Genomic DNA, 9,320 nt, shown 5'->3' on the forward strand with positions numbered 1-9,320 from the left:
CCCCGGCCACAGAATCTGGCTATTGGGACATGGAATGTGACCTCGCTGGGGGGGAAGGAGCCCGAGCTTGTGAGGGAGGCTGAGAGATACCGTCTAGATATAGTCGGGCTCGCCTCCACTTACAGCTTGGACTCCGGAACCCAGCTCCTCGACGGGGGCTGGATACTCCACTGCTCTGGAGTTGCCCTCTCTCTCTGGAGTTGCCCTGTCTCTCGGCTGGCCTGGGAACGCCTTGGGGTGCCACCGGAAGAGCTGGAGGAAGTGTCTGGGGTGAGGGAAGTCTGAGCAGAGTTGCCTCCGCGACGCGGCCCCGGATAAGCGGCAGAAAATGGATGGATGGATGGATGGACTTGGCACGTCACATGAACAGAGAGGACCGCTATTTCACCTCCTCCCTTGCTGCCGTCTACTTCTCTGTGTTCTTCTTACTTCGGTGTACAGGGATTATTCCGCCCTTTGACGTGTGGAGCTGTCTCCTGGATCAGCCAATCCAGGGGCAACTTGCTTCAGATGGATGGAGGTCTCCTGAAGAGTGCGATGTGGTTCTCCCGCCAGAGTACACTGCGACAGATGGCACCGCATTGTTCCTCTTTTATCCAGGGTTCGACTAACGGCCGGACCCTCCTCTCCAGTACCCTGGAATAGACTTTCCTGGGGAGCCTTTGTCACTCAGCCGAACAGCGTGAGACGTCCTCTCGACGACCTTAAATCGACCCGTTCACCTGGGCTCGGACCACTTCCTCTTTATCACCCTAAGAAGTACCCAGGGGCTGGTGTTGAGGATCTCAGCCGAGTCCCCCCTGGCTGCCGGTCCCGGCAACATGTGCAGAGAAACGAGATTCCAGACATCTCAAAACTGCGTTGTCACATCTCTCACCTGAACATAGATTTTTCTCTTGTATAGATTTGGCTAATGCTTTTTTCTGTCTGCCACTGGCGGATCAGGTGAAACCACTGCAAACAGGTCCGACTTATTGCCGCCAATGCAAACCAAACTCCTGTTCCGGGAATACAAAGACCGAACAGCGCTTAACAAAGGGCCCCGGACTCCATGCTCCCGGAGCACCCCCCCACAGGATGTCTCAGGGGACGCGGTCGAACGCCTTCTCAAGATCCAGAAAACACATGTGGACTGGTTGGGCAAACTCCCATGAACCCTCAAGCAGCTGGTGGAGGGTATAGAGCTGGTCCAGTGTTCCACGACCAGAATGAAAACCGCATTATTCCTCTTGGATCCAAGGTTTGACTAACGGCCGGACCCTCCACTCCAGTACACTGGAATAGACTTTCCTGGGGAGGCTGAGGAGTGTGATCCCTCTGTAGTTGGAACACACCCTCCGATCCCCCTCCTTGAAGAGAGGGACCACGACCCCATTCTGCCTGTCCAGAGGTACCGTCCCCGCGTCACGCGATGTTGCAGGGATGAAGGGCCCCGGACTCCATGCTCCCGGAGCATGGAGTCGGTTTGCCAGAATTTCCTCGGGGCAGACCGAAAGTCCTCTTCCATGGCCTCTCCAAACTCCTCCCAGACCCGAGTTATTGCCTCCACCACAGCCATGAACTATGGGTCATGACCGAAAGAACGAGATCCCGGATACAAGCGGTTGAAGTGAGCTTCCTGCGTAGGGTGGCTGAGCGCACCCTTAGAGATAGGATGAGGAGCTTGAGAGTTGGTTTTTAGAATAAAGTTTGTATTTTACTAGACCATAGTCGTACTTTCACTATTCAAGTTTAAACATGAAGTGTTTATCAGGTTGAAGCAGTTTCATTATGTTGGATTTGACTGCTTATGGTCTTCTCATCAGTTGTGGCCGAAAAAATGCTTCAGACGAGATACTGAGTGTGTTTTTAGAATAAAGTTTGTATTTCACGAAACATACTAAACTCTCACTATTCAACTTTTAAATGATGTGTTTATCAGGTTCAAGCAGTTTCAACCAGTTTTATTTAGTGGAGTAACTGCTATTTTCATTTCATCAGTAGTGACCGAAATGATGCTCCACACGGGATATAGAGTAATTTTGGAATAAAGTTTGTATTTCCTTAGAACAAACTAGTACTTTCTCAATTCAAGTTTAAACATGATGTGTTTATCAGGTTCAAGCAGTTTCAACCAGTTTTATTTAGTGGAGTAACTGCTATTTTCATTTCATCAGTAGTGGCCGAAATGATGCTCCTCACGGGATATAGAGTGATTTTGGAATAAAGTTTTTATTTCATTAGAACAAACTAGTACTTTCTCAATTCAAGGTTAAACATGATGGACATAGCAGTTGCAAGCACTTTCAAACAATTATATTTAGTTGAGTAACTGCTATTTTCATTTCACCAGGAGTGGCCGAAATGATGCTCCACATGGGATATAGAGTAATTTTGGAAGAAAGTTTTTATTTCCTTAGAACAAACTAGTACTTTCTCAATTCAAGGTTAAATGATGTGTTTATCAGGTTCAAGCAGTTTCAACCAGTTTTATTTAGTGGAGTAACTGCTATTTTCATTTCATCAGGAGTGGCCGAAATGATGCTCCTCATGGGATATAGAGTGATTTTGGAAAAAAGTTTTTATTTCATTAGAACAAACTAGTACTTTGTCAATTCAAGTTTAAATGATGTGTTTATCAGGTTCAAGCAGTTTCACCAGTTTTATTTAGTGAATTAACTGCTATTTTCATTTCATCAGTAGTGGCCGAAATGATGCTCCTCACGGGATATAGAGTGATTTTGGAATAAAGTTTTTATTTCATTAGAACAAACTAGTACTTTAACTATTCAAGTTTTAAATGATTTGTTTATCAGGTTCAAGCAGTTTCAACCAGTTTTATTTGGTGGAGTAACTGCTATTTTCATTTCATCAGGAGTGGCCGAAATGATGCTCCACACGGGATATAGAGTAATTTTGGAATAAAGTTTTTATTTCCTTAGAACAAACTAGTACTTTCTCAATTCAAGTTTAAACATGATGGACTTAGCAGTTGCAAGTACTTTCAACCAATTATATTTAGTGGAGTAACTGCTATTTTCATTTCATCAGGAGTGGCCGAAATGATGCTCCACACGGGATATGGAGTAATTTTGGAATAAAGTTTTTATTTCATTAGAACAAACTAGTACTTTCTCAATTCAAGTTTAAACATGATGTGTTTATCAGGTTCAAGCAGTTTCACCAGTTTTATTTAGTGAATTAACTGCTATTTTCATTTCATCAGTAGTGGCCGAAATGATGCTCCTCACGGGATATAGAGTGATTTTGGAATAAAGTTTTTATTTCATTAGAACAAACTAGTACTTTCTCAATTCAAGTTAAAATGATGTGTTTATCAGGTTGAAGCAGTTTCAACCAGTTTTATTTAGTGGAGTAACTGCTATTTTCATTTCATCAGTAGTGGCCGAAATGATGCTCAACATGGGATATAGAGTAATTTTGGAATAAAGTTTTTATTTCATTAGAACAAACTAGTACTTTCTCAATTCAAGTTAAAATGATGTGTTTATCAGGTTCAAGCAGTTTCAACCAGTTTTATTTAGTGGAGTAACTGCTATTTTCATTTCATCAGTAGTGGCCGAAATGATGCTCCACACGGGATATAGAGTAATTTTGGAATAAAGTTTGTATTTCCTTAGAACAAACTAGTACTTTCTCAATTCAAGTTTAAACATGATGGACTTAGCAGTTGCAAGTACTTTCAACCAATTATATTTAGTGGAGTAACTGCTATTTTCATTTCATCAGGAGTGGCCGAAATGATGCTCCACACGGGATATAGAGTAATTTTGGAAGAAAGTTTTTATTTCATTAGAACAAACTAGTACTTTCTCAATTCAAGTTTAAACATGATGGACTTAGCAGTTGCAAGTACTTTCAACCAATTATATTTAGTGGAGTAACTGCTATTTTCATTTCATAAGGAGTGGCCGAAATGATGCTCCACACGGGATATAGAGTGATTTTGGAATAAAGTTTTTATTTCATTAGAACAAACTAGTACTTTCTCAGTTCAAGTTAAAATGATGTGTTTATCAGGTTCAAGCAGTTTCAACCAGTTGTATTGGTGGAGTAACTGCTATTTTCATTTCATCAGTAGTGGCCGAAATGATGCTCCACACGGGATATAGAGTAATTTTGGAAGAAAGTTTTTATTTCCTTAGAACAAACTAGTACTTTCTCAATTCAAGGTTAAATGATGTGTTTATCAGGTTCAAGCAGTTTCAACCAGTTTTATTTAGTGGAGTAACTGCTATTTTCATTTCATCAGGAGTGGCCGAAATGATGCTCCACACGGGATATTGAGTAATTTTGGAATAAAGTTTTTATTTCATTAGAACAAACTAGTACTTTCTCAATTCAAGTTAAAATGATGTGTTTATCAGGTTCAAGCAGTTTCAACCAGTTTTATTTAGTGGAGCAACTGCTATTTTCATTTCATCAGTAGTGGCCGAAATGATGCTCCACACGAGATATAGAGTGATTTTGGAATAAAGTTTTTATTTCATTAGAACAAACTAGTACTTTCTCAATTCAAGGTTAAATGATGTGTTTATCAGGTTCAAGCAGTTTCAACCAGTTTTATTTAGTGGAGTAACTGCTATTTTCATTTCATCAGTAGTGGCCGAAATGATGCTCCTCACGGGATATAGAGTGATTTTGGAATAAAGTTTTTATTTCATTAGAACAAACTAGTACTTTCTCAATTCAAGGTTAAACATGATGGACATAGCAGTTGCAAGCACTTTCAAACAATTATATTTAGTTGAGTAACTGCTATTTTCATTTCACCAGGAGTGGCCGAAATGATGCTCCACATGGGATATAGAGTAATTTTGGAAGAAAGTTTTTATTTCCTTAGAACAAACTAGTACTTTCTCAATTCAAGGTTAAATGATGTGTTTATCAGGTTCAAGCAGTTTCAACCAGTTTTATTTAGTGGAGTAACTGCTATTTTCATTTCATCAGGAGTGGCCGAAATGATGCTCCTCATGGGATATAGAGTGATTTTGGAAAAAAGTTTTTATTTCATTAGAACAAACTAGTACTTTGTCAATTCAAGTTTAAATGATGTGTTTATCAGGTTCAAGCAGTTTCACCAGTTTTATTTAGTGAATTAACTGCTATTTTCATTTCATCAGTAGTGGCCGAAATGATGCTCCTCACGGGATATAGAGTGATTTTGGAATAAAGTTTTTATTTCATTAGAACAAACTAGTACTTTAACTATTCAAGTTTTAAATGATTTGTTTATCAGGTTCAAGCAGTTTCAACCAGTTTTATTTGGTGGAGTAACTGCTATTTTCATTTCATCAGGAGTGGCCGAAATGATGCTCCACACGGGATATAGAGTAATTTTGGAATAAAGTTTTTATTTCCTTAGAACAAACTAGTACTTTCTCAATTCAAGTTTAAACATGATGGACTTAGCAGTTGCAAGTACTTTCAACCAATTATATTTAGTGGAGTAACTGCTATTTTCATTTCATCAGGAGTGGCCGAAATGATGCTCCACACGGGATATAGAGTAATTTTGGAATAAAGTTTTTATTTCATTAGAACAAACTAGTACTTTCTCAATTCAAGTTTAAACATGATGTGTTTATCAGGTTCAAGCAATTTCACCAGTTTTATTTAGTGAATTAACTGCTATTTTCATTTCATCAGTAGTGGCCGAAATGATGCTCCTCACGGGATATAGAGTAATTTTGGAATAAAGTTTGTATTTCCTTAGAACAAACTAGTACTTTCTCAATTCAAGTTTAAACATGATGTGTTTATCAGGTTCAAGCAGTTTCACCAGTTTTATTTAGTGAATTAACTGCTATTTTCATTTCATCAGTAGTGGCCGAAATGATGCTCCTCACGGGATATAGAGTGATTTTGGAATAAAGTTTTTATTTCATTAGAACAAACTAGTACTTTCTCAATTCAAGTTAAAATGATGTGTTTATCAGGTTCAAGCAGTTTCAACCAGTTTTATTTAGTGGAGTAACTGCTATTTTCATTTCATCAGTAGTGGCCGAAATGATGCTCCACACGGGATATAGAGTAATTTTGGAATAAAGTTTGTATTTCCTTAGAACAAACTAGTACTTTCTCAATTCAAGTTTAAACATGATGGACTTAGCAGTTGCAAGTACTTTCAACCAATTATATTTAGTGGAGTAACTGCTATTTTCATTTCATCAGGAGTGGCCGAAATGATGCTCCACACGGGATATAGAGTAATTTTGGAATAAAGTTTTTATTTCATTAGAACAAACTAGTACTTTCTCAATTCAAGTTTAAACATGATGTGTTTATCAGGTTCAAGCAGTTTCACCAGTTTTATTTAGTGAATTAACTGCTATTTTCATTTCATCAGTAGTGGCCGAAATGATGCTCCTCACGGGATATAGAGTGATTTTGGAATAAAGTTTTTATTTCATTAGAACAAACTAGTACTTTCTCAATTCAAGTTAAAATGATGTGTTTATCAGGTTGAAGCAGTTTCAACCAGTTTTATTTAGTGGAGTAACTGCTATTTTCATTTCATCAGTAGTGGCCGAAATGATGCTCAACATGGGATATAGAGTAATTTTGGAATAAAGTTTGTATTTCCTTAGAACAAACTAGTACTTTCTCAATTCAAGTTTAAACATGATGTGTTTATCAGGTTCAAGCAGTTTCACCAGTTTTATTTAGTGAATTAACTGCTATTTTCATTTCATCAGTAGTGGCCGAAATGATGCTCCTCACGGGATATAGAGTGATTTTGGAATAAAGTTTTTATTTCATTAGAACAAACTAGTACTTTCTCAATTCAAGTTAAAATGATGTGTTTATCAGGTTCAAGCAGTTTCAACCAGTTTTATTTAGTGGAGTAACTGCTATTTTCATTTCATCAGTAGTGGCCGAAATGATGCTCCACACGGGATATAGAGTAATTTTGGAATAAAGTTTGTATTTCCTTAGAACAAACTAGTACTTTCTCAATTCAAGTTTAAACATGATGGACTTAGCAGTTGCAAGTACTTTCAACCAATTATATTTAGTGGAGTAACTGCTATTTTCATTTCATCAGGAGTGGCCGAAATGATGCTCCACACGGGATATAGAGTAATTTTGGAAGAAAGTTTTTATTTCATTAGAACAAACTAGTACTTTCTCAATTCAAGTTTAAACATGATGGACTTAGCAGTTGCAAGTACTTTCAACCAATTATATTTAGTGGAGTAACTGCTATTTTCATTTCATAAGGAGTGGCCGAAATGATGCTCCACACGGGATATAGAGTGATTTTGGAATAAAGTTTTTATTTCATTAGAACAAACTAGTACTTTCTATGTTCAAGTTAAAATGATGTGTTTATCAGGTTCAAGCAGTTTCAACCAGTTGTATTGGTGGAGTAACTGCTATTTTCATTTCATCAGTAGTGGCCGAAATGATGCTCCTCACGGGATATAGAGTGATTTTGGAATAAAGTTTTTATTTCATTAGAACAAACTAGTACTTTCTCAATTCAAGGTTAAACATGATGGACATAGCAGTTGCAAGCACTTTCAAACAATTATATTTAGTTGAGTAACTGCTATTTTCATTTCACCAGGAGTGGCCGAAATGATGCTCCACACGGGATATAGAGTAATTTTGGAAGAAAGTTTTTATTTCCTTAGAACAAACTAGTACTTTCTCAATTCAAGGTTAAATGATGTGTTTATCAGGTTCAAGCAGTTTCACCAGTTTTATTTAGTGAATTAACTGCTATTTTCATTTCATCAGTAGTGGCCGAAATGATGCTCCTCACGGGATATAGAGTGATTTTGGAATAAAGTTTTTATTTCATTAGAACAAACTAGTACTTTAACTATTCAAGTTTTAAATGATTTGTTTATTAGGTTAAAGCAGTTTCAACCTCTTTTATTATGCTGGATTTGACTGTTATGGTCTTTTCATCAGTTGTGGCCGAAAAGATGCTTCAGACGAGATACTGAGTATGTTTTTAGAATAAAGTTTTAATTTCATTAGGACAAACTCGTACTTTCACTATTCAAGTTCACCCAGATAAATGTACACTAACACAACTATTGCTCACCCAAGGTGCTAAAAACACTGTGTTGCAGTTGCGAGGTTACAATTTGTATAGACTACAGAAGTGAAAGCCACAGGTGCATTAACAACATTTTCGCACTTTTCGAAACACAGCTTTTGCGTGACTCCTACCATGAGTCGTCAGAGACACTGCGTGCTCAGAGCAAAGATACCTCGGGAGCCACATGACCCAGTTGAAGACTGTTGTCGCCGGTCTTCTATGCCTGTCTACACAGGAGAGAAGAAACCTCAACAGCGAGTTGCTATGACACACTGATGGATATCAGTGCTCTCAGCCACACCACCACGTGGTCTCGCAGCTCTTTCACTCCTTTTCAGGAGAAGGAACATTGTCATTTTCCAGCACCTGACAGTGCTATCAGCTCCCTCACTCTCTCCACCGGAGAGAACCAGGATGTTCTAGCTCAGATGACTCTGACCATTCCGATATCCCAAGGGTACCTGGTCTTTGGACCAGCCAGCTTGAGTCCCTTGCAGAGGACATAGAGCAGTTCGAACCAAACAACCCGGAGATTCGTGTAGCGGACAACCTGGTGGAGGTTGAACGCTGCCTCTTCAACCTGCCTCATCCTTCGTCCCGAGAGAAGCTTACGCTTCTCTGGAAGATGACATCCAGGAGTGTCCATGTTTACATAGAGTCCCTCCCATCTGCCATCAGAGACCATTACTCAGCCCTCTGTCATGCACTTAGGGAAGCAGGATCATCTGCACAATGATCCTGCCTCTGCAAACTTTGGTGCATTTACAATCACTCAAAAGGGGGCGGAGACTCCCAGATAGTATTTATAGGTGCCTAAGGGCTGCCTACTTCCAAGGCCACAATGCACCAGGATTGGACAAAGACCAGACTTTTAAGTCCCTCTTCGTTAACAACCTCCACAACAGTGTGTGGATCGATGTCGCCCTTTTCTGCAGGACCAAAACCCCACCATGAAAGACCTCCGCAAACATGCGCAGATGGTGTGGGAGCTGCACCACCGTTCAGGTGAAAACTATGATGGTGATGCAGGTGTCCTGAGGTCTCAGGTGAGGAGAGGTAAGTCTAAAAACCGAGGCTGAGGTCAGACTCAAAACAACTGGGATGCAGATGTCCCACAGTGGATTAAAACCTGCATCAGAGTGGTGAAGCAGCACCTGAACCCGCCTGGTAAGAAGGGACCTGGCTCCCCCTGACCGCATGACTTGGCCCCTCCCCTCCGCACACAAAGTTCATTTTGGCAGGAGGAGGAGATCCAGGAGGTGAA

Source organism: Blennius ocellaris (assembly GCF_963422515.1).
Source record: "Blennius ocellaris genome assembly, contig: SCAFFOLD_27, whole genome shotgun sequence".
NCBI classification, from domain to species: domain Eukaryota; kingdom Metazoa; phylum Chordata; class Actinopteri; order Blenniiformes; family Blenniidae; genus Blennius; species Blennius ocellaris.